The following is a 26,506-nucleotide window of genomic DNA, read 5'->3' as shown; positions in this document are numbered from 1 at the left end:
GAGCAGTTTAATACAGTTAAATATTGGGCAAAGGAATGTCACAAGAACATATGAAGCATTTACCCACTAATATTGGCTATGTTATTTCTAAGCTATGAACATAAAATAAACCACTCATATTATCATAGTTTATTACATACAAAGCCACCTTTAAAAATAGAGCAAAAATACTTTTTTAATTTCACTAAATGTGATAGATGTCCATGACTTTTGCTGGAAGATAAGTGTCTGCAGTGTCTTGTGATGTGTTGTCATGTGCTTTCGGAGTCAGGGTCGGAAGTAATTATTTGGATTCCAGCGCCAGGGACCCGGGTTCAATTCGGGCCTTGAGTGACTGTCTGTCTGGAGTTTACATGTTCTCCCCGTGTCTGCGTGGGTTTCCTCCCATAGTCCAAAGATAATAATAATCTTTTTATTGTCACAAGTAGGCTTACATTAACACTGCAATGGAGTTACTATGATGTGCAGGTTAGGTGGATTGGCCATGATAAATTGCCCCAAAGTGTCCAAAGATGTGCAGGTTGACTAGCGTTAAAGGGATAGGATGGGAAAGTGGGCCGAGGTCAGGTGCTCCTTCAGAAGGTCGATGCAGAACGATGGGCCAAATGACCTCCTTCTGCACTACAGAGATTCTACGGGATTCCACAAGTCCATAACCTTAAACTTGCCATGTTTGAGTCCGATGTTGAGTACTGACTTTTGTGTGAATTCTCTTTGTCCTTCAGCACATCGCAACTGTTCCGCCCCACTCTTGCTCAGTATGCAGTAAGCATTGCTGGATGGCGCATGTGAGAACAGCATTGGGCTCAATTTTGGAGCGTCTCCCGCCCAATGTTCAAAACGGCCGGCAGTCAATGTTTGCAATCACACATGTTAAGGTGGAACTTAGAACAAGCTGTGAGAGGAACAGCGACACCTGTGAAAGCTGAGCTCAACAAGGAGTTACCGTCTGCTTCAAAGGAGGAAAAGAGAGAAAACTGGCAAGAAAGGAAGAGAGAGAAAATGCACGAGCGGATTAATTACTAACGTTCTCACAAATTCCATCAGAAATTAGCTTTAAAACTGCTTAAAGCTGGCAGCTTGTTTCCATTTCTTTTGATTTGTGACGTGAGGTTTTCAATCAAATCCGATCACAGCACCTTCAGATGATGGAAAATGGGGTTGTGAGACACGCACTAAGAATAGAAATTCTCATTGCTAAAAGTTAACAGAACTCATTATTGTGCTCTGTACAGTTCCAGCACTCATGTCATCTCTAATTCAATCCAACACATTTTACTTATGTCAATTTTCTTCCAATAAATTTAGTGCAGACAGATCTTCATATGTCAGGAGTCCAATCTTGCAATTTTCCTCAATACTATTACATTATTCTGCTGGTAGTTGAATATACAATCACTGATGTCTGGCATTTCAGGCTGTGATGCAGCGTTTGGTTATTCAGTGAATTTTATTTAAACTTCATTCAAAAATACTTTATTTAGGGCAAGAACAAAATACTGCAGATAATGGAAATATGAATATTATAAGCCCCACGAGATCCACAGGGACGAATTGATTGATCTCCACGAGGGGCACATGGAGTACGGGCTCCCCCACTGAGGGGCAGAGGTGCAAGAGCGGGCTCGTTAATTCTCCAGGAAGGAGCTGGTATCTCAGTATGGTCCTGGCAGGGACTTGGACTGTTACTTCGTTGTTGGGCGCAATTTAACGGGAAAAAGCAAAGTCCCGTTTTGGCACTTGCAGCACCGAGACGACCCTGCTAAAAAACCCGCTGCCCCACCCCTCCCACCACAGCCTCCGAGCTCCCCCCCAAGCTCCAGCTTACCTGTTAGGCGATCCTCATGCCCCCCTCACCCCACCTCATAAGGGGAAGGCACCCCTGGGCCTGATCCCCAGCACGGGCAACCTGGCACCCAGAAACCTTGGCACTGCCAGCCTGGCACCCTGTCAGTGCCCCTGCCAGCGCCACCCAGGCACACTGCAACAATGGCAGCCCAGAGGTACTAGTCGTGGACAATGGTACCCTGTTAACCAGTGAAGAGTTTGAATGCTTCATGAAGATAAACGGGGTGGAGCACATCCGGACAGCCCCATGCCACCTGTCCTCAGATGGTGGCTGAGCGAAGACGGGAATGAGGAAACAGACCACGGGAACGAGGCTTTTTTTTCAACTACTGGACCACACCACACACCACAACTGGAGTGGCACCGGTGGAACTGTTGATAAACGGAGGCTCCCAATCCGCCTTAGCCTAACTTTCCCACTATTAGCGGGTAAGTAGAACACAGTCAAGACTTTCAGAGGCAGTACAAAGACGGAGGGCCATAGATCAGACGTTTCCGACGGGGGCGCTGTATACGTCCGTAACTTCGGTGACGGTTCCCAGTGTATTCAGGGACCATGGTGAAACAGAATGAATTGGTATCTTACCAAAGAAAGATTCGAGAACGGTTGGTGCGGAAGCACCTAGTTCACCTCCGGAGCAGGGGGTCAGTGTTAGACAAACCCCACCAGAAGAACCAGTCTTCTAGCCCCGCCGGTCCGGCACAAGGGGGCCTGGGGACATCACCCCCTGGGGGCCTCGAAACTGAGATGCATGAAGTGGAGGATTACGAATCCAACATGGAGACTCAGACATCTGAGATTTCAGATGATGGCCTCGCCAGCGAATGGTCGCCGACGGTGTCCTGACCTTCGGCATAGAAACAGCGTCCTCCTCTCTGGACTTCCAACCTTGGGGGGTGGGGGGGTGGGGGGTGGAGACAGGCCTCAAATACTGGGATGTCGCAGTCTCAGCAGTGCCGGAATTCAAGCACTGATGGGACTGCAGGTTAGCCCCGGGATGAAGAGAGCAGAGATCCCAGGGTGGGCCAAGTCGAGGGTATTGAATGGGGAGGACAGGCGTGCAGAAGTGTGGGTTCTTGTGGCCATGCGGAGAAGAAGAGGGCGAAGAAGCTCCTATGTCTTATGGTCTTCACACCAGCAGCAAATTGTCAGAACAAATGTAACGGTTTGTTTGTGTATGTTTGAGCCTCACTGTCATCCTGATAAATCCCAGCTCTAATGATCAGAAGATTAGGAAGTTCTATTAACAACCCAAGAATCCACTAAGTTTTACTGAAATGTTTACGTTCTTCACAAACCTAGAATTGAAGGAACTGAAACATAAACTTCGAACACCAACAAAATTAATTAATTCTGGACAAATTGGTGTGTATATTGAAAGTATAATGTACCATTGGTGAAGAAAACATTAAGTGTGTGTGCCTGTGCCGTGTCTCTGTGTGTCTGTGAGTCTGACTGTGTGTCTATGTGCATGTGTCTGTGTGTCAATGCGACTCAGTGCATGTCTGTTGCATGTCTGTGTGCCTATGTGCATGTGTCCCTGTTAGCATTTCTGTGTGTGTGTGTGTCTGTGTGTCTGTGTGTCTATTTGTGTGTCTCTGTGTGTCTGTGTCTCTGTGTGTTTGTGTGTCTCTTTGTGCGAATGTCTCAGTGTGCATGTATTTCTGTGTGCACGTGTCTCTGTTTGCATGTCTGTCTGTCTCTGTATGCGTGTTTGTGTGTGTGTCTGTGTCTCTATATGCATGTGCCTCTATGTGCATGTGTTTCTGTGTGTGTGTCTCTGTATTTCTGTATGCGTGTGTATGTGTCTCTGTGTGCGTGTGTCTGTCTTTCTGCCCAATTCTGGAAGGAGTCATTTTTATCTGTTCATGGGATCATTTTTAATTTTTTTTAGTCGTTCGTGGGATGCTGGTTTGGCCTGAGTGCATTTAAGAGTCAACCACATTGCTGTGGATCTGAAGTCACATGCAAGCTAGACCAGGTATGGACGACAGATTTCCTTCCCTAAAGGACATTAGTGAACCAGATGGTTTTTACCACAATTGGCAATGATCATGGTTATCTTTTGACCTTTAATTCCAGATTTCTACTGAATTCAAATTTCACCATCTGCCATGGCGGAATTCGAATCCGGGTCCCCAGAGCATGACTCTGAGTCTCTGGATTACTAGTCCAGCGACAATACCACTACATCACTATGGCGGTCACAATCCTATTCAGTGTATCAGATGCCCTAAACAAGGAACCTCCACTGGTTTTACTGAAGTTACCTTAAAATTAGGTTAACTGATTTGTTTATAGCCCACTTCTCATGGTGCTTGGCAGATGTGTAACATATAAATAATTCGAAGCCCAGATTTTGTTCTTTGAAGAGGTCATTACTGCAAGTTCATTGAAAAATATTTTGCTGTCGTGTATTTGTCTGCATAAAGCAACTATTCCCCCAGTTTTCTAGCCCAAAAGTAAAAATCCACAAAAGATGGATAAGACGAACATACTCCTACCTACAAACAGCCGTTGAACTTCAAAGACTTCAACAACTTAACAACGAAATTTGGCAAGAGTCGCAAAGAAATGCACTTTTATGCACAAATAGCAATTTCCTGATTCAAACTTGCTGATGTGGTGGTGTAGTAGGATTGTCACTGGGCTAGTAATCCAGAGACCCAGATTAAGGGGCGGAGTTGAGTTCACTCCAACTCAATCTATAAATTTGCGGATGATACAACTGTGGTGGGTGGTATCTCAAACAACGATGAGTCAGACTACAGAAGGGAGATAGGTCACTTGGTTGAATGGTGTACCGAAAACAACCTCTCCCTAAATGTCGGAAAGACCAAGGAACTGATCATCGACTTCAGGAAGCGTAGCACACCCCTCCGTCTGCATCAATGTCTCCGAAGTGGACATGGTCGATAGCTTTAAGTTCCTGGGGGTCACCATCACCAACAATCTGTCCTGGTCCACTCACGCTGATGCAACAGTCAAGAAAACCCAACAATGTCTCTACTTCCTACAGGAGCTAAAGAAATTCGGCATGTCTGCATCAACTCTCACAAACTTCTACAGATGTGCCATAGAGAGCATCCTATCCAGCTGCATCACAGCTTGAGTGTGGCAACTGCTCGGCCTAAGATCGCAAGAAACTGCAGAGTATGGTGAGCTCAGCCCAGTGCATCACACAAGCTTTCCACCCGCACATTGATTCTGTCTACACCTCCCGCTGCCTCAAGAAAGCAGATAGCATTATCAGATCAGAGACCCCTCCCACCCAGGCTTTGCCTTTTTCCAGACCCTTCCATCAGGCTGAAGATACAGAAGTCTGAAGACCTGCACATCCAGACATAGGAACAGCTTCTTCCCCACAGCTACTAGACTCCTCAACAACTCTCCCTCAGTCTGATCTGTTCCCTGTAAGAACACTATTCACGATGCCCTATGCTGCTCTTGCTCATATATTTGCTTTGTTTGGCCCCTTGTTCCGCACTGTAACGGATCACTGTTTGTCGGTGTACCATTTGTCAATGTACTGTTGATTATTCTTTTTTTGTCTATGTACATACTGTGTACGTTCCCTTGGCCGCAGAAAAATACTTTTCACTGTACTTCAATACATGTGACAATAAATCAAATCAAATCAAATCATGGTAACACAGTATAAAAGCAAATTACTGCGGATACTGGAATCTGAAACCAAAGAGAAAATGCTGAAAAATCTCAGCAGGTCTGGCAGCATCTGTAGGGAGAGAAAAGAGCTAATGTTTCGAGTCCAGATGACCCTTTGTCAAAGCTCTGGTAGCACAGTGGTTAGTACTGTTGCTTCACAGCGCCAGAGACCCAGGTTCGATTCCCAGCTTGGGTCACGGTCTGTGCGGAGGCTGCACGTTCTCCCCGTGTCTGCGTGGGTTTCCTCCGGGAGGTCCGGTTTCCTCCCACAAGTCCAGGAAGACATGCTTGTTAGCTGAATTGGATGTTCTGAATTCTCCCTCAATGTACCTGAACAGGTGCCGGAGTGTGGCGACTAGGGGATTTTCACAGTGATGTCATTGCAGCGATAATGTAACACTACTTGTGACACCAATAAAGATTAATATTATTATTATTATTATGAATGCTCTGGGGAACCGGGTTCGAATCCCACCAAGGCTGATGGTGAAATTTGAATTCAATTTAAAAAATGGAACTTAAAGTCTAGCAATCACCATGAAACCATTTTCAACCGTCGTGAAAACCCATCTAGTTCACTAATGTCTTTTCGGGAAGGAAATCTGCCATCCTGAACTTGTCTGGCCTACATGTGACTCCAAACCCACAACAACATGGCTGACCCTCTGAACTAGTCCACCAAACCACTCAGTTCAAGGCCAATTAGGAGTGCCAATAAGTGAGAGATCTGGGTGTGCAGGTCCACAGATCCGTAAAAGTGGCAGCATAGGTGGAAATGGTGGTAAAGAAAGCATATGGCATGCATGCCTTCATAGGACGGGGTATCGAGTATAAAAGCTTGAAAATTATGTTACAATTATATAGAATATTGGTTTGGCCACATTTGGAATACTATGTCCAATTCTAGACTCCCCGCAACCAGAAGGAGGTGGAGTTTGGAGAGAGTACAGAAAAGGTTTATCAGGATGTTGCCTGCTCTTGGGAGTATAAGCTATGAGGAGAGATAGAATAAACTGGGATTGTTCTCCCGGGAAACACAGAGGCTGAGGGGTGGCCTGATAGAAGTTTATAAAATTATTAGGGGTATAGATAGGGTGAACAGTTGGAGGCTTTTTCCCAGGGCGGATATGACAATTACAAGCGGGCAAGTTCAGTGTGAGGAGGGAAAGGTTCAGTGGAGATGTGCGGGGCAAGTTTTTTTACACAGAGGGTGGTGGTGCATGCTATCAAAACTTCTCGCCTTGCACTGCCAAGTGAGGCAGTTACGTTAGCAACCTTTAAGACTTATCTGGATAGGCTCATGAACAGACGGGGTATAGAGGATACAAGCGGTTGGTCTAGATAGGACACATGATCAGCACAGGCTTGGAGGGCTGAAGGGCCTGTTCCTGTGCTATAATGTTCTTTGTTCTTTGTTCTCGAACTGAACTCCCTCACCCTTGGATCCATTTTCATCAATATTTTGTGTGCCCTCTCCAATGCCTTCTAATCCTTCCTGAAGTGCCCAGGATTGGACGCAATACCCCAGTGGAGGCTGAACCAGTGTTTTATTAGGCTTGGCCAACAGTTCCTAGCTTTTGTACCCTATGGCCCAGATTCTCACTTCGATGAGCTAAAATCCTGGAAACGGCCAAAAATTCCAGATCCTAGCCATCCAAATCACCAGCTGCCTCCACTTAAATGGAAGTCTGGTCAACCAAGAGTGTGGAACCCAAAGTGGTACCACTGTGAAAGTTGAGTCCCTTTGTCCTACTGAAAAATATTCCACACCGATTACATTAGTTTTGTGCTCACATATTTACAACGCATACACATCAGCCAATTTCAGCTACAGAACGTATGCAATTAAACACCAGCTAACACCCGCTGAGGAGAAATGATTAAAACAAGTGAGTTTTTTTTTAATGAAACACAGCCCAAGCACATCCAGCTGAAATATAAAGTGGCGGGGCAGTCAGATCTTTACATCACATTGAGAGCTTCTCTGTAAGCACAATGAGCTGGAGGAGGGTTTTTCTTTTTTTTTTAAACTTGACGCTTACCTCGAAACATGCTGAGCTTGCATGAGGGTGATTACGTTTCCAACTAACTATTACGCATGAAGGATAACAGCAAAGAAAACAAGTAATGCAGCAAGAGAAATGAAGCATCACAAAAGAGTTTAAAGAAAAGGACACAAATGAGCCATACATACCTAAGCTGTTTATTTTGGAGAGTCATACGAGTCATGTGAATTTACCCCCCTCCTCCTCAAAGAACTAAATGCGTACTTTGTGTGAACAAACCACACTCTGCCTGCTTAAACCATTTTTTCCGCAGCCCTACTGCCGCAGGTAAAGCTATGAGACAAACTAAGCCGCAAACACATTTTCAGATGCATAGTTGGTCACATTCCCCCATCCCGCCTCCTGAGGCCAATCTCCTTCTGCAAACCAGCAAAAAGCATTGCTCATGTTACTGCCGATAAGTAGATATTCCGGACTTGGGGAAATACTACTTTGCAATTTCACGTGTGCCGATCTGCCACGTGCACCATTGTGCCGACGGTCCTGCCGGCGCACTGAAACAACCCCTGGAGTGTCCAGCTGGAATCTGGACCATGGGAAAACTGTATGTCGAACGTAGTTCCACAAAAACAAATGGGTTGTTGTGGGCAGTAATGTACCGCTCTGCAGATCACTGGAGGAAAATTACCCCTGTTTCCTTCAATGGACTATGATTTATTTTGGTTTCAGTCTTATGAAATATCCCTCCTTTCCAATTACACAACACAAAGCTACATGGAATAATCTGAATATGACAACGGCGAAATGGCAGTGATGACAGCAAATCCAAGCTCCAGTAGCAAAGCTTGAAAACATAAACGACATATAGTGTAAGAAATGTGACAGGAGGGAGCATACTTCTGGCTTTTAACACATTGTTCATGTTCAACTGACTGAGTAAACAGCCACTCTCACAGGTCAGATCTCAAGAGCTTTGATATTTTGATCTCAAGATATTTGATTCTATCGTGGAGTCATTATTCGCCTGGGTAGTACAAAACTTGAGAGTTGCTTACAAAAAAAGAGGCATGCTATCAAAACTTCTCGCCTTGCACTCCTCAGAATAACTTGCTTGAATTTCCCATAAACAGGGGCACAACAATTTATATTGCATGGGAAGAGGGTGCTCATTGTTTGGCAAGTGGGCTCTGATTGGTCGAGGCATTACCATGGAGACTGCAGCCTGGAATATTTAATGGCCCAGCTTTGTTCAAATTCAAACTGCGCAGGTCGATTACTGCCATGTGCTTATGTTTAATTGAAAGAAAATGCTCAGTGTGTTGGCAAGTTCCTTCTGTCTGCACAGGGCAGGGCCCTCTTTTATGAATAAATGTGGCTACCAATATGCCTAGATGAGCCACAATGCACGCCGAAGTGGCAATCTAAATTGTTTTTCAGGGTAATACTGAGCAGGTGTTGTCCAATCACACCTGCTAAACAATCCTGATTGTGCTGAGAATTACACTCAACATATTCACAAATTGTATCGTATTTTCAACTAACAAAAGGGTAGGGGAGCAGTCACTCCCTGGCTCATTCCTGTCCACCTGCTCGGTGTGAATTTGTACAAAGCTGGGCAGTTAACTGTTCCATGCTGCATTCTCCATGCAATGCCTCCACCAATCAGAATCCACTTGCCAACCAATCAGCAATCTCTTCTCATGCAGTATAAATTGTTGTTCCTGTTACTGTTGGAAAAATCGTGCAAGTTATCCAAATGAGTACAAGACAAAAAGCTTTGCCAGCATGTCCCTTTATTTTCTGCGAGGATCATTATTATGGCGTATAAGGGGGCCACTCAGCCCATTATTTCTAGACCAGCTATCCTACTGTGTATTTACAGTGCTCTCCAGTTCTCTACTTCCAGGCAGTAATACTGGACAGCTGTACAATATTCGACAAACATTAGCCAAAGAGAATTCAGCAGTGGTGTAACAGAGTATACTATTTAATAAGAAGAAAGATTTCCATATGGCTAGGAAGCCCACAAAGGCAGAGAACTGTAATGTCCAAAGTAGCCTCGGCCATCAAAGCTAATCCCATTGTTTCAGCTCGCCAGTATAACTGATGTTGTTTGGTGGTGCCAACCATAAACTGTCCACCACAATACAGTGTGCTAACTATCCATATCCTCCTCGATCTCTCAATCCAGTTGATTATTCCATCCTCCTTCACCATTCTACTCAAACCACCTTCAGGGAATCATCTATTTTTTTCCACTTCTAAACAGATGGCACATTTGTTGCAATTGCTCCTCCTCCTATGCCTTTTTGGTCATTTCAACTTCACCCCAAAGGTTCCATCCTTGGTGTTCACCTGGATAGTCCCTCCATTCCATGTGATACACAAATTCAAATTTAACGCTGCCAACTTCAGCTTTGGCTGTATGCTACCATCTTCAACTCCAAAACTGTTGATGTACCATCTGACTAACCATCCAACAGTAAGTTGTGAATCCATAGAATCCCTCCAATGCAGGAGGTCATTTGACCCATCGAGTCTGGACCTTCTGAAAGAACACGCGACCAGTCCGGCTCCCCCACCCTATCCCCGTAACCACACCTAATAAAGCAGAGCTTTCTTCTGCACAGGAATAGCTTAAGCCATCTTATCCCGATCTATCTTAGAACTTTGCACATTAGGTCTTGATTCTATTGCCCTTCCTGGCTGCTCATTCAGGGTGAACCCTGCAAAGAATTCCAACATTGGTTCAGATTCTGTGACAAAAAGTCTTGGATTTCCCACCCGATCCCTCATTGAGATCATCCTCCTCTGCCTCCCCAGCCTTCATCGCTACTGAAACACTCTTCCATTCCTTCAACCTTCTCCAAAATACTCCACATTGGCCTCGCAAGCTTCATTCTACACAAACTCTAACTCACCTTATCTTGTAATAAGTCTTACTCATCTATCATTGCTGCCCTTGCTGATTTCTAATGGCTCATACGTCTCCAAGTAATCTTCAATATTGTGTATAATCTAGTCTCGCTACATTCTACTACTGCAAATTCCTCCTGTCCTGTAACCCCAACATGCATTTCCAAGTTTTCTGACTCTGGTATACTGTGTGTCACCATCACCACCTGCCCCCCACCCCCCCCTCATATCATTGTAGGCAGCAGACCCTTCAGCTGTAATGCCCCCACCCTTTGGCATCCTCTCTATAAACCCCTTTGCCACGCTACATTTCAGCCTCCCATTATAAAGCTACTCAAAACCTATCTCCTTCGGTCATCCCCTGTAATTTCTGTGCTGTCGACAAAGCATTTGCGAAATCCTTCAGGGCATTTTGATGCAGCAAAGAAGTTAAACAACGGTAAATAGATTTCTGGCTACAAGTGGCCTACTCTTTCTATGTGTCCACACAGCAGCAATGGATGTTTTTAAATGACTGACCTGTACGAATAATCCACTGGCATGTGGGTGTGCACTCAAACGCCTCAACGTTGCTGTGCAGGAGCAACTGCTCTCTGTAGGCAAATCGTGTCCATCTGCAGTTGGTCCAGTGCTCTGGACCTGCCCCCGCAATGTAAATGAGGCAAATTCGGAATGCCAGCAGTCCCAATGTATTGCAGTAGAAGTGGTTCTGCAACGCAACATGCAAAAAGAGAATTTCACATCAACCTCAACTTTCACAGCACACAAAAGAGTTTTTCCATCACCACAATTTTCTAGTTAACAGTTCAGTCATCCATATAGTTGCCAATGTTTCGGTAAGCGCACTATTTAAGAAAAAATGATTAGCTGCCTTTGATCCTTCAGTCAAGGACATAATGTTAAGTTTGGAAAGCAATTTTTCACCAACTTGGCTATGGATTTACAGCGCATGAAGACAATGGATTGAAAGACTGCCATGAAAAAGGTTAGCTACCACCAATCAGATCTTTGTCATGTTTATGTTATTGAGATTTTTTTATATAAAAGCAAACTTTCTTCCTTCTTGAGCAAAAGAAAAATTCAGAATCCACTGATGCTCTGTCTGATATCATATCCCTTACCAATTTTCAACTCTGGTTTAGTAAATTTCTGTATTACTGAACTAGGAAGCCTTTTGTTGTTTTATTTCTTCTGAATTTTCCCTTCTGACTATGTCCTGCAGTGGGGGTGAGGACGAGGTGTATTCCGCAGCGGAGGCCTCTGAGAATCCGCACAGTATAGCATGACCCCGGCTTCATTAATTCTGCAGATGGGGGGTTTCCTGAGGTTTTGTGCCTTTTTCAAAGACACACAGACAGCAACTTACCCACCGTGCTGAGTGAGACGGTGGCCAGAAGAGCACATGGAGCTCCGGCGCACAATTTCAATTACGCCTCCCTAGGCGCCCTGCTCGCTCAAATGGAGGAACGTCCTCTATCCACCGGATGGGAGGAGGAGGCTGAGCAGGGAGACGAACGTGCTTGGCAGCAAGTCTCCAGGGCAGTCAGTGCCCACTGTCTACAGCAGAGGACAGCCGTGCTATGTCAAAAAAGATGAATGACTTAATCCGCACCACTAGAGTAAATGAAGCTGCTTACACTCATGTCAATGAATGTTACAGGGAACATGGGCCACAATGGCAAAGTGATATGGTGATGCTTCATAGCCCCACTACAGTCCATTTACTCTGCAGGTGGAGAGGTCATTGTAGGTCCCTCACTCTTCCACATAGAGACCTCACATTCTGTCTGTGAGAGAGGGAACATTTTGTTGGGGTGGGGAGGAGCTTAGGTCTTGGGGCACCTTGATGGCATTAATGACATGCCTCTCTGAGCCTTATCCTTAAATCTTCATGGGTCCACTGCTCTGGAGAATTGCTCAGAACCCTTCTGGACAACCTACATGCATCATTCAGACGGTACACAATCCAGTGGGTTATTTGTAAGATCGGAAGCATGAGAAAGATAACTGAAACCCAGTTGCTCACAACCCCATCTTCTCTCTTTGATAGGATAAGTTAAGCCACAATAGAAGAGAGACAGAAAAAATGTGAGGGAGTCAACCTCACTTACAAAACTGACCAACTTTAAGGAGCGTACAGCCCAACTGGCCGAGGGGGGGGGGGAAACAAGTCCATCAGAGATGGAGAGAGTAGCCTGCAGCCTCCATCCAGGAAGGATGCATGAGTCTCATAGAAACTGAAGAGTCACGGGTGCCTCCATGTTGGAGGCAGCACATGCAGGATCTCACCCTCTCACTTACAGGTGCCACCAGAAAGAAGGCAAGGCCCAAGACTCAGGAATCCCTGTGCAGCCCGCACACAGGCCGAGGGACCAGGACATTGCTGATGAATACAGCGCATCTGCAGTGGCATCACAGCAGCCACCAGCACTATCCACCAGCCCAGGGACATACACCTCTGTGAGTATTACTTCTAGTTTAGGAAGGCTCTCACGTGATAGTGGTCATTGGATGGACACGCGTCCACAGCAGTCGGAGGCAGGGTCGTCCTAGCTCACTGGAGGAGTGCTAAGGAAGAGGCATCTGCGATGTCCGGGTTCGATGATGTGCCCCTGGAATTGGCCTTCCAAGGGATGATGCAGAGGCAGCACGAGACAAGGGAAAATCAGGCAGAGGTGTCGGAGGTCCGCAACAGCGTGGCACGTGAGGCAGAGGAAACCATCTGTCTGCTGTCTGATGAAGTAGTGCCAACCTGTGCACATATAGAGGTCTCCATGGGAAGGGTGGCTAACTCCATGGAGAATCTAATCCAGCAGATTCTGTCAGAGATGCACGCAGACATTCACACCATCACTGAAGCCACGGGTGAGCTTTTGCTGTGGCTATGCAAGAGGGGCTCAGGGCACCATGATTTCCCTCCAGTTGCCCCTTCCCCTCATGGAGTCAGGCTGAGGCCTTCGGGCACCCAAAGGTGGACGTGTGGCCATTGGACACCCCTGGACCTCCACTCAGGAATCTCTGAGGGTACGCGATCCCTCAGAATCCCCTTTACCAGAGACCCTTTCAGCCTTGTTCTCTGTCACCACAGAGGGAGAAGCCAGAATAAGCAGGGACTGTCCATTCCTTGGGTCTCCAGAGGATGGCTGCCAAGGTCACTCAAGACAACAGGGCAAGCTAGTCTGCAAGCTGCCTCCACCACTGCTTCAGATGTTGGGGAGCACTTAGAAGAAGTGGTCAGGAACAAAAAATTTAGAAGGTCTGAATTTGCGTTTGGTTGTACGGGTGCACTTTAATTGGTACAAATAACACCCTTTTATAAACCTAATTCACTTGCAATTTAATCATGTCTTTTGTGGTTTAGTTAAGCTTGTGCGAAGGCCTCCTGCACCCAACCTCTTCCGAGTGGCACCCCATGTCCTGCGGAAGCAGGCATGTGCAGCAAGGCAAAGGTATTTGCCAGGACCGTAGCGGACATGTGCAAGAGGTCTCCAGCACACACTGAGCCTTTGCTCTTCACACACTGATCTGTCCCAAGGGCCTAGCACTGTAAGTGCTACATGCTAAGTTCCCCTTTCAGTTGTCCAGTTGAACTGAATTGCATCTCCGCCGACCCCAGATGACCCAACTCCCCTGCAGCGTCTCGAGATCTCCACCACAAGGCTCTGCATTGTTGCCTGCAGCCATGGTGCTAGTAACATTTGAAATCCAGTCTAACACCCTTTCCCCTCCCCGTCACCCACACCCTCCACACACCCCCACCCTCCCCACACAAAGGAATCACTTTCGACCTCCCCAGTCACCCTCGCCCATAACCTTCCATCCTACGAAGGGAAATGTTGATGTCCCCTACCTTTCCGAACAGGCCACCTCCGTTAAAATAGATGTGCCCCCCTCATCCTGCCGACCCTCCCGAATCCACATCACCTTCCACATCACCTCCAACAACCTTAAGCGACCCTTCACTTGACATTGCCACGCCCTCATCCTCCCACTCTACGGCTTCCACTGCTCCCTTAATCCTCCATTGACTCCACTGACCCCTCCGTCTGAAGCCCTTCCCCTCTACACCCCCCATGCCCCTTCACACTTGCACAACCACCTCCCTCCACCCGCATTCCAACATGACCCTTCTCGCCTTCCCCTCCCATACCAGCCTCAACCTTTCTACGACCCCCACGGAATCTCTCTCTTTACCCTACAACCCAACCTCCCCCCACTCCTTGTGCAGAGAGGATCCATATAGTCGATGTTCCACCCACCCAATGCTGCATGTGGTGCTTCAGAGTCCAGTCGCTAGAGAGCCCCATCTTGTCTTCATCACCGCGAGCTGCCCCAGGCCTTCTTCAGGTAAATGCCTACATGTACACGCCATGTTGCCCCAGACTTGTTCTGGACCAGTGTGAATTCCCACTGGTTCTGCAGACAATTGGACAATCTTAAAAACATGTTAATATATTAGACCCAGTCCCATGAATCCTAATTTTGTGTAATAATCATGTGAGTGGTACCTTACCTAATGCTTTGGGAAAATCCAAATACTTTACATCCACTGGTTCTCCCTTATCCACCTGATTAGTTACAACAGAATACTCCAAAAGATTTATCAAACACTCTTTCCATTAACAATTCTGTGCTGACTCGGCCTAATCGTATTGTGATTTCTGAATCATCCTCTTGCTGGACCCTAATAACTGATCCTATCATTTTCTTTTCTATTGATGACAGACAGGCCAATTGACCCATAATTTAGCATTGTCTCTCCCTCCTTTCTTGAATAGTGGGGTTGTGTTTCCAGAATCTAGGCTAGTCTGAAAGTTCAAAACCAATGCACTGATTATCGCTGCAGCCACTCTGAGGAATTTATTAACTTTTAGTACCATTAATTTCTCCATTTCTTTTTTTTTGGCAATATCCTTCAGTTCCTTGTTTTCATGACTACCTTATTTTTCTGCTAATTCTGGAAAGTTTGTGCACCTTCCACCAGGAAGACAGGTACAAAGCATTCATTTAATGTCTGTCATTTCCTTATTCCCTGTTAGAATGTCTTCTGTCTCTACCTCCGAGAGCCTCATTTTTATTCTCATTAATCTCTTTTTGAATACCTATAGCGGTTTCTACAATCTGTTTTTAGTCTCCAGGTGGCTTACTCTCATATCTTTTTTCTCTTCCTTTATGAATTTTTTGGTCATCCTCTGTGAATTTTAAGGTCCTCCCAATCCTCTGTCTTGCAAATCTTTGGCAACATTTTAAACCTCTTTAACTTTGAGGATGTAACCAGCAAGGTGGATAATGGGGAACCTGTGGATGTGGCATATCTAGACTTCCAGAAGGCATTTGACAAGGTGCTGCATAAAAGACTGATCCAGAAGGTGAGATTGCAGGGGATTGGGGGTCAAGTACTAGATTGGATTGCGGATTGGCTGATTGACAGAAAGCAGAGGGTTAGGATAAATGGGTCCTTCTCTGGCTGGTGAACTGTAATGAGCGGGGTGCCGCAGGGGTCAGTCCTCAAACCTCAACTGTTTACAATCTATATAAATGATCTGAAAGCAGGGATAGAGTGTAATATAGCAAAATCTGTAGATGATATTAAAATAGATGGGAAAGCAGGTAGTGAAGAGGATTGTGGGCAGCACGGTAGCACAGTGGTTAGCACAGTTGCTTCACAGTGTCAGGGTCCCAGGTTCAATTCTTGGCTTGGGTCACTGTCTGTGCGGAGTCTGCACTTCTCCCTGTGTGTGCGTGGGTTTCCTCTGGGTGCTCCGGTTTCCTCCCACAGTCCAAAGATGTGCAGGTTAGGTGGATTGGCCATGCTAAATTGCCCTTAGTGTCCAAAAAGGCTAGGTGGGGTTACAGGGATAGGGTGGAGATGTGGGGATTAAGTGGGGTGCTCTTTCCAAGGGCCGGTGCAGACTCGATGGGCCAAATGGCCTCCTTCTGCACTGCAAGTTCTATGTTCTATGTTCTAAAGAGTTCACAGACTGCTTTAGATAGGGTAGGAGAATGGGCCAATATTTGGCAGATGGAGTTTAATGTGGATAAGTGTGAGGTTATCAATTTTAGCCGAAAAAATAGAACGGCAATTATCTAAATGGAAAGAAGGTTCAAAATGCATCTGGGCAGAGCGATCTGCGTGGCTTTATTCATGAATCTCAGAAAGTCGGTATGCAGGTACAGCATGTAATAAAAAAGGCAAATTAATTTTTAGCATTTATTGCAAAAGGACTGGAGTATAAACGTGGAGAAGTGTTGTTGCAATTGTATACGGTGTTGGTGAGACCACATCTGGACTATTGCATCCAGTTTTGGTCCCCGTATTTGAGGAAGGATGTGGTGGCATTGGAGGCATTTCAGAGGAGGTTCACCAGATTGATTCCGGGGATGATGGGGTTGACGTATGAGGAGAGATTAAACAGTTTGGGCTTATACTCGCTGGAGTTTAGAAGAATGAGAGAGGATCTGATCAAGGTGTATAAAATGCTAAATGGGATTGATAAAGTAACGCAGACCAAATGTTTCCCCTTGTGGGGCAATCTAGAACGAGAGGTCACCAATGTAGGTTGAGAGGCGGTAGATTTAAAACTGAGATGAGGAGGAACTACATCTCGCAGTATCTTCGGTAAACTCTCTGTACCTGTTATAACCTGCCTACTTACGATAGGCTGGGGACTAATGACTATCCCACAATCCTATGGGAGTATGAACTTCCCCAATGAGGGGGCAGAGAAACTCCTAGTATAAATAAGCTGGCCAGTTCAGGAACCAGCAGGAAGGAGAAGGTAGCAAGGGAAGTTACTGCTACTGTTATGTATATATTATTATAGGAAATAAATGTTATTACTTTGTATCCTTAAAACTCGTGCTGGATTCTTCGTGGCCCTTACAAAACTGGCGACGAAGGTAAAAGTGAATAGCTGTCTACACTGCTGAAGCCACCTCCCTGGATTTTTGTTGGATACAGGTTGGAAGTTGTTTTCTATTATACCATGCCTCTGTACGGACGTTTGGATGTTTTTGAGGCTGCGCTGGAAAGCTGGAACCAGTACACACAACGGATGCGTTACTATTTCCGGGCAAACAATATCACTGAAAACGAGCGCCAGGTGGTCATATTGCTCACCGCCTGCGGGCCGCATACGTTTGGGATGATTAGGAGCCTTACGTACCCAGCTGCGCCGGACACCAAAACGTTTGACGAACTTGTGAATATAGTGGGGCAACACTTTAACCCAACCCCGTCCACGATAGTCCAGCGTTACCGGTTTAATACCGCTGAGAGGACCCCTGGAGAATCCCTTGCCGATTTTTTATCCAGGCTACAAGGGATTGCGGAATACTGTGACTATGGTGAGACCTTGTCAGAAATGTTACGCGACCGTTTGGTTTGCGGTATTAACAATGCAGCAACCCAGAGAAAGTTGTTAGCGGAGCCAACATTGACTTTTCAACAGGCAATACAAATAGTCTTGTCCCGAGAGAGCGCAGAGCGAGGAGTACAGGAGCTACAGGGAATGGAAGTGCATGCCTTGGGGCGCAACCCTTTCCGCCCAAAAACGTCCTCCCGCACTCCTGCGGTACCTTGGGAGAGGCAACGACCGGACCGACGCCAGTGGCCATCGGACATTCCTCCCCGAAGGGAGCCTTCTCCAGAGCCAATGGATGAGGAGCCATGTCCGTGTCAGACTTGTAGGCGCCGACCCCGTCGCGGACGGCGGTCCTGGGGACGCCAGAGGCGCCGTCGTTCCGACCGAAACTGGGACCAGCCCAGGGGCCGTAACTGGGACCAGCCCAGAGGCCGTACCTTCCATGTGGATGAACCTGCGGCGACCACTCCTGAGGACGTGGAGACGGAGGACGACTGCCTGCAGCTGCATTGTGTGGCAGCTCCCCGTGTGGCCCCCATTAAGGTGACAGTACGGGTCAATGGCCACCCGCTGGAGATGGAGTTGGATACTGGCGCAGCGGTCACCGTGATCGCCCAGAGGACATTCGACCGCATCAAGCAGGGTATGCAGACCCTTACATTAACTGACTCACAGGCCAGGTTGGCCACCTACACGGGGGAACCACTGGACATTGCAGGAACTACAATGACTCCTGTTGTCTATGGACGCCAGGAGGGGCGTTTCCCACTTATCGTAGTGCGTGGCCATGGGCCCAGCCTGTTGGGTCGGGACTGGTTGCGCCATTTGCGGTTGCAATGGCAGCACATCCTCCAAACAGTTTCTGGAGGGTTGACTGAGGTGCTAGGACGATACCCAGAGGTATTCCAGCCTGGTTTGGGGAAAATAAAAGGGGCCGTAGCCCGTATCCAAGTTGAACCAGGAGCCACGCCGCGCTATTTCCGGGCGCGCCCAGTGCCTTACGCTTTGCTCGAGAAGGTAGAAGGGGAGCTCACTCGTTTGGAGAGTTTGGGTATTATCAGGCCCGTCCGTTTTGCTGACTGGGCAGCACCAATTGTACCAGTAATGAAGCCAGATGCCACAGTTCTCTTGTGTGGCGACTATAAACTTACAGTGAAAACAGTTTCCCGACTCGACCGATACCCAATGCCTCGCATAGAGGGTCTCTACGCGAAACTTGCAGGTGGACTCTGATTCACAAAATTAGATATGAGTCACGCCTACCTGCAGTTGGAGCTGGACCCTGCCTCCCGACCATATGTAACAATTAACACACACCGGGGCCTGTATGAATATACACTGTTGCCCTTTGGAGTATCCTCTGCCTGCACAATTTTTCAACGTGTTATGGAGGGCATTTTGAGAGGTTTACCACGTGTGGCTGTCTACCTAGATGACGTGTTGATTACAGGGACGTCGGAGCAAGGGCATTTGGAAAATCTGGAGGCTGTCCTTAGACGCCTTTCGGAGGCTGGAGTCCGTTTACGTCACACAAAGTGCGTATTTCAGGCAAAAGAAGTAGTCTACCTAGGTTATCGGGTGGACCGCGAGGGTCTGCACCCCGTCGCAGAGAAGGTGCGTGCAATTCAACATGCCCCCACCCCGACTGACACTTCGCATCTTCGTTCTTTTCTCGGTCTCGTAAACTATTACGGGAAGTTCCTCCCCAATCTGGCAACTACGCTGCCCCCCTTGCACCTGCTGCTAAAGAAAAATCACACCTGGGTTTGGGGTCAGCCGCAAGAAACCGCTTTCCGGCGGGTAAAGCAACAATTGTCGTCGTCTGGGTTACTAACCCACTATGATCCGGGAAAGCCTTTGCTCGTCACATGTGATGCATCCCCGTATGGTATTGGGGCCGTCCTGTCCCACAAGATGGAGAACGGGGCCGAGCGACCGATAGCTTTCGCCTCCCGCACATTGACTGCAGCGGAGAAAAAGTACGCGCAGATCGAGAAGGAGGGCCTGGCAGTGGTTTTCGCGGTGAAACGCTTCCACCAGTATGTGTACGGCCGCCATTTCACTATCGTGACTGATCATAAGCCCCTGCTGGGACTCTTCAGAGAGGATAAGCCAATACCGCCCATTGCTTCTGCACGGATCCAGCGCTGGGCTTTGTTGCTTGCTGCATATGAGTATTCTCTGGAGCACAAACCAGGTACGCAGATAGCAAATGCCGACGCACTGAGCCGATTGCCTTTATCGACCGGCCCCATGTCGACCCCCACGACCGGTGAGGTGGTTACAACCCTAAATTTTATGGACACCTTGCCTGTCACGGCATCACAGATCCGTGAGTGGACCCAGACGGAGCCAGTCTTGTCAAAGGTTCGGCACATAGTCCTGTATGGTGGGCAGCATAGACATCTCCCAGGCGAGTTGCGGGCATTTCCCTCCAAGCTGTCAGAGTTCAGCGTGGAAGACGGCATCCTCTTGTGGGGGACGCGTGTGATTGTCCCGGAAAAAGGCCAGGAGCTGATATTATCAGACTTGCACAATGGGCATCCGGGCGTGACCAAGATGAAAATGTTGGCCCGGAGTTTTGTCTGGTGGCCAGGCCTCGACACCGACATTGAGAGGGTGGCCCAAAACTGCTCCATTTGCCAGGAGCATCAGAAGCTTCCGCCGGCCGCGCCCCTACATCACTGGGAATGGCCAGGGCGGCCTTGGGCACGCTTACATGCAGATTTCGCAGGCCCTTTTCAGGGATCCATGTTCCTTCTACTAATTGACGCCCAGTCCAAATGGCTGGAGGTGCATAAGATGCAGGGGACAACGTCCTGCGCAACAATTGAAAAGATGCGTTTATCATTTAGTATGCATGGCCTCCCCGAGGTGCTGGTCACGGATAATGGCACTCCATTCACGAGTGAGGAGTTTGCTAGGTTTACAAAGATGAACGGCATCCGCCATATCCGCACTGCCCCTTACCACCCGGCTTCAAATGGGTTGGCAGAGCGTGCAGTGCAAACATTTAAAAGAGGCTTAAAGAAGCAGTCTTCCGGATCAATGGACACGAGACTGGCTCGCTTTTTGTTTACGTACAGGACCACCCCCCATGCAGTGACTGGGGTAGCTCCCGCAGAACTCCTAATGGGCCGAAGACTTTGCACCCGCCTTAGTATGGTCTTCCCGGACATTGGCGCAAAAGTACGCCGCGCACAAGAACGGCAGGGACAGGGATTGTCTCGGCATCGTCCGATTCGGCAGTTTGCACCCGGTGACCCAGTATTCGTGCGGAATTTTGCTGGTGGTGCCCAATGGGTTCCTGGTGTAATCTTTCGCCAAACGGGCCCTATAACTTACCAAGTGCAAGCCCAGGGTCGTCTCCAGCGAAAACACGTATACCACGTCCAGTCCAGAAGATCATCCCCTCAAAAGATTCCCCGTCCCCGGAGCTCATTTCAACAGCCGCAAAGACCAGAGACAAGGGAAGGTAGTCCGCAAAATCTTCCACTGGTGCCTCACTCGAAGCCTGCGCAGGTCGTTACGGGACCGAATGGAGATAGAGACGCTGACATGACGGAGGCAGCAGACTCTGACTCCGAGATGGAGACACAGGATGCATCAGAGGGGGAATCCTCGGGTCCACAGGCCGTGGATGTACAACCGCGCCGTTCATCACGGAAGCGCCGGTCTCCGTCTCGTTACACGCCGCCTGATCCAGCGCCGCGTGCAAATGGCGTCCGGCCTGCGGCCAAACGAGTTTGACGCCTTCCTTCGCCAGGGTCTTCGGTGGATTCCTTGGACTTTGGGGGGGAGGGATGTTATAACCTGCCTACTTACGACAGGCTGGGGACTAATGACTATCCCACAATCCTATGGGAGTATGAACTTCCCCAATGAGGGGGGCGGAGAAACTCCTAGTATAAATAAGCTGGCCAGTTCAGGAACCAGCAGGAAGGAGAAGGTAGCAAGGGAAGTTACTGCTACTGTTATGTATATATTATTATAGTAAATAAATGTTATTACTTTGTATCCTTAAAACTCGTGCTGGATTCTTCGTGGCCCTTACAAAAGTACCATTCTGCTTAATTTCAAATCGTTACTCTTGCTCCAAATCCTCGTCATTTCTCCATTGCTTTTGAATTTAATGTTTCCTGAATCTTCCCACTCCTTTCATTTGTTTTAAACCCTGTTTGATTTGTGCGGACTCTAATCCCAGCCCAACTTAAATGGGGCCCATCTCAAAGACAGAGCTCCCTTGATCCACGGTACTGGGCTCCATGAATCAAAACTCCTGCCTCCTGCACCACTCTTACAGTCAGGCAATTAACCTTCAAATCAGTTTTCCCCTATATCAATTGCATGAGGTTCCGGTAAAGATATCTGTGAGGTTTTGCCTTTCAATTTTGGTCCCCTCACCTCATGCTCTCTCAGCAGTTCTACCTATGTCACTAGATCCTACCTGTGCTGAAACAACTGGATCCTCCCACTCTGAGATCTTCTCCAGCTGTGAGAAGATGTCCTTGTCTCTGGCAATGAGCAGGCAACATGAGCTTTGAAACTCGCGGTTACCCAGTGCAGGGAACAGTAGCTAGCCCCTCCTCACCCCGGCCTAGACTGTCCCTTGTTCCTACCACATTCCTTTTCACTCTCTTCATTTGAATGATCTCCTGCAATGCGCTGCCATGGGCAGTTTTCTCATCCAACCTGGCAGATTTTGCTCTCAATCACACAGGTAGCTAGATCCTGGACACCACTGGATGAGGCACATGTTTAAATTCTTGAGGCTGCCCGTGTGGTCTTCCTCACACTCCCGACGCTCTCGACATTCTGAAATACGTTCTGATGTATTTTCATTCCAGGGTTCGAAAGTGTTAATACTCCAGGGACAGCAGCAACAGGCCCAGCTATTTTTAGAGTTTGCCAGATTCCAGTACAATTATCAATGCAAATCCTTCAGGGCAAGAGGGTGCAACTACGTCATTTTCATGCAGTCATTTCAACAGATTTGGAACCACTAGCAATGAAGTGACAAGAACAGATACCTATCCTCAACGGAGATCACATAGCAGGTAGAGAATTGAAAATGCAATGTCTCAAAGTCAAATTATCATTCTGCTCTTGGTCGACATCACACGCGTAAGTGTGCCAGCCATGTAACATCGCTTTGTTGGTACAATACCTCTGAGTAACCCATTCTCAGTCAATGAAGCAAGCATTGGGAATTACACACTTTGGGAAAGCAAGCACAACTTTTTCAGGAGGCATACAGGAATGACTTGCAACATTTCCTAACTTTTAACATTTGGTTAGTGCCATTTTTAAAACCACTATCTCAGCATTTTAACAGGTCACTGGAACGCAACATTAGAATGAGAGAACACATCAGGACATAGCAAAAACATAAAGCTCGTCAAGATCCGCTTCTTGCTTCTGAAATATAGAACTTTAAACACTAGTACGGTAGGGAATTCCTTCATTCTTCTTCAGGAGCATGAGGGCGCTGCGAGGGTGGGTGGAGTGGGGTAAGCAGGGATTGGGCGGGGGGGGGGGGGGGGAATTTTAATTCAATTAATAAATAAATCTGTCTCAGTAATGGTGACCATGAAACTACAAAGTTATCGTAAATACTAACATTCATTAAGCCCTTCAGGGGATGAAATCTGCTGTTCTCACCCAGTTTGACCTATGTGCGTCTCCAGACTCACAGCGAAGCGGTTGTCTCTTAACTGCACCACTGCCGCCTCCCACCCCCCCCAAAACGACCTATGTTAGGTGAACTGGACATTCTGAATTCTCCCTCCGTGTACCCGAACAGGCGCCGGAGTGTGGCGACTCGGGGATTTTCACGGTAACTTCATTGCAGTGTTAATGTAAACCTACTTCTAACACTAATAAAGATTATAAAGGAAAGCCACCCAGTTCAAGGGCAATTAGGGATGGGCAACAAATGTTAACCTTGTCAGTGACACTCACATACCAAGAATGAATTAGAAAATAGTGAAGCATGGGTGGCATATGGTAAAGCATTTTACTTCAATTTTCAAAAATATATTACAAGACAAATTATAGTCCCCGTGTCTGCATGGATCTCACCTCTGCAACCCAAAGATGTGCAGTGTAGGTGGCTTGGCGATGCTAAATTGACCCTTAATTGGGAAAAAAAGACAAATTACAGGAAGTGTGCAGAATAGATTCACTAGAGGGCAGCACGGTGGCACAGTGGTGAGCACTGCAGCCTCACGGCGCCGAGGTCCCAGGTTTGAATCCCGGCCCTGGGCCACTGTCCGTGTGGAGTTTGCACATTCTCCCCATGTTTGCGTGGGTTTCGCCCCAACACAAAGATGTGCAGAGTAGGTGGATTGGACACGTTAAATTGCCCCTTAATTGGAAAAAATGAATTGGGTACACTAAATTTTAAAAAATAAAAATAGATTCACTAGGATATTTCCTCCTTTTAGCATCTACATTGAGCAGAGATCGGCCTATAGGATCCACATGCCTCCGGGTCTTTGTCCCGTTTCAATATCAGGGAGATGGTGGCCTGTGGCATCGTCGGGGGTAGCACCCCTCTGTCTCTTGCCTCATTGAAAACCCTAACCAGCACTGGCCCCACTATCTCAGAGAACTTTTTGTAAAACTCCACCAGGTACCCATCCGGCCCCGGGGCTTTACCCCACTGCATGGCCCTCAAGCCCCCCAGGGAAACTTGCAATGCTACATTTTTTTTGAACGGGGCAACTATATAAAGTTTTCAAGGTTTTGAAAGATTGCAATACTAGTGTTAGTTGGTTTCTTTAGTTGGTGCGAGGGCAAAAATTTTAAATGATCATAAAAAGAATTAAAGGAAAAGTTGAAAAAAATTTGCACAGAGGGTGGTTACAATGTGAAATACTCCACAGTCCACAAGGCAGTCCATAAATTATTTTTAGAAGAGAATTGAATAGTGGCTTCAAAAGGAATGATAAAAAGCATGGGGAGTTGCACTCGACTTGATATGGCTCATATGGAAAGAAACAATATGCACACATACTCTAACAGTAACAGATTTTATTTTAAATGTTCGCTCCGACAAATCTTCGGACCTACTTAGGTTGCTTCAATTGAATCCTTGTTCCTCCCCAGCTTACCCACCATGAAAACCTGATTCTTCCCACCACCAATGCTCAGAGATGCAGCACAAACAGAGGCTATTCTTCTCCACAATTAAACTACAAATGTACATATTGTCTCAGTAAATGAAAAGCAGATCGTGTCAATAAACTAATCAGCCATCTATGGTGTCAGATTCCCATCACATCAAAATCATATGGAGCTCACAAAAAGTGCAATAAACACAGTCACTACAGACACACAAGTAAAAAGGGATATCGGGAAGTGACTACATGGTTGCTATCTTATCTCCAGGGTTCAAATAAACATTATAAACCACTCGAACTTTGATACTCTGATTATGATTGTGATGCAGTCAAATCAACCCCCTCTCAGGCCATCATCATCTGACTCTTGATCACACCCAAGCTTTGGGCATTCTTTATCCCACCAGTATTCATAGAATCATAGATAGAATCCCTACAGTGCAGAAGGAGGCCACTCGGCCCATCAAGTCTGCACCGACCCTCTGAAACAAGTACCCAACCTAGGACCAATCTCCCACCCTTTCCCCGGGGTCCCCATCTAACCGTTGTATACTCAGGGCCAATTTAGCATGGCCAATCCATCTAAACGGCACATTTTGGACTGTGGGAGGAAACAGGAGCCCCTGGAAACCGACACAGAGATGGGGAGAACGTTCTAACTCCACACAGTCACCCAAGTCTGAATCGGACCCGGGTCCCTGGCGCTGTGAGGCAGCAGTGCTAACCACTGTGCCACCGTCCGCCCTAGAAGTCAGATTTCTTCGCCAATAAAATTCAACACATTTGTACTTAATTGAAGAGGCAGTCAAAATCATCAACTATGTGACCTTGGCAGCAGCACAATAATCAGATTATTCCGTCATGCACTGGTTAAACAAAGAGGCAAATTTCATGCTATAGTTGGAATAAAATACTAGAGGACATTCGGCTGCACATCGGAAAGTAGATTCTATTATTGCTCATTAATGAACAGCTGGAGGTTATAAAACAAGGCCTTCTCCCATCCCCATCACAAAGTTCAGTCTATGGTCTCCAAATACATTTTTCTCTGACACCAGTCTACAGGTACAATGGAACAAAATCTTTATCAAAGTGGAATAGCTACTCAACTGGACTGAATTATGAATTCAGTGAATTGATGGACAATCCCACTTCAGAATTCAGATGCCAGTGAGACGATTGTTTAACTTTATGACTTTTTCGAACTTCGGGGAATAAAGTTATTTTGAGTTAAATGTGCCATCCTACCTATCTGCAGCCTGTGGGAAACTGTAGGTGTTAGACATACGATAACAAACTTGTTTCTTATCATTTGCAATATTTTTCCCATGTGCACAGATTTACTTCAAAACATCTATCTGCTGTGTGAGGTGAGGGCATCATTATAGTGTTTCTCCTAATGTTTCTGAGTCACAAAGTCTGGTTTCAAGTCCCACTTCAGGACCTGAGGACAAAATCAAGGCTGACACCTCAGTACATTACTGAGGGAGCGCCGCACTGCTGGAGGTACCATTTTGCAGACGAAACATTAAACCTTGGACCCGTCTACCCTCTCAGCGGGATGTAAAAGATCTTCTGGCA

At 46.9% G+C, this 26,506-nt stretch overlaps 1 protein-coding gene across 3 annotated transcripts in view; it reads right to left on the bottom strand.

Annotated features, from left to right (window-relative positions):
• jade1 (jade family PHD finger 1) overlaps positions 1-26,506 on the bottom strand; it is a 191,883-nt gene that overhangs the window by 135,488 nt on the left and 29,889 nt on the right. For 2 of the 3 annotated variants that reach the window (XM_072495560.1, XM_072495561.1), the window contains exon 2: positions 10,957-11,146. The gene's annotated coding sequence lies outside the window, so the exon portion shown is untranslated. Of the gene's footprint in view, positions 1-10,956; positions 11,147-26,506 lie in introns of those variants that run through there. The other variant, XM_072495562.1, reaches the window with a different exon arrangement.

Source organism: Scyliorhinus torazame, chromosome 3 (genome assembly GCF_047496885.1).
Source record: "Scyliorhinus torazame isolate Kashiwa2021f chromosome 3, sScyTor2.1, whole genome shotgun sequence".
In the NCBI taxonomy this organism is placed as follows: domain Eukaryota; kingdom Metazoa; phylum Chordata; class Chondrichthyes; order Carcharhiniformes; family Scyliorhinidae; genus Scyliorhinus; species Scyliorhinus torazame.
This window is presented reverse-complemented; position numbering and strand designations above follow the sequence as displayed.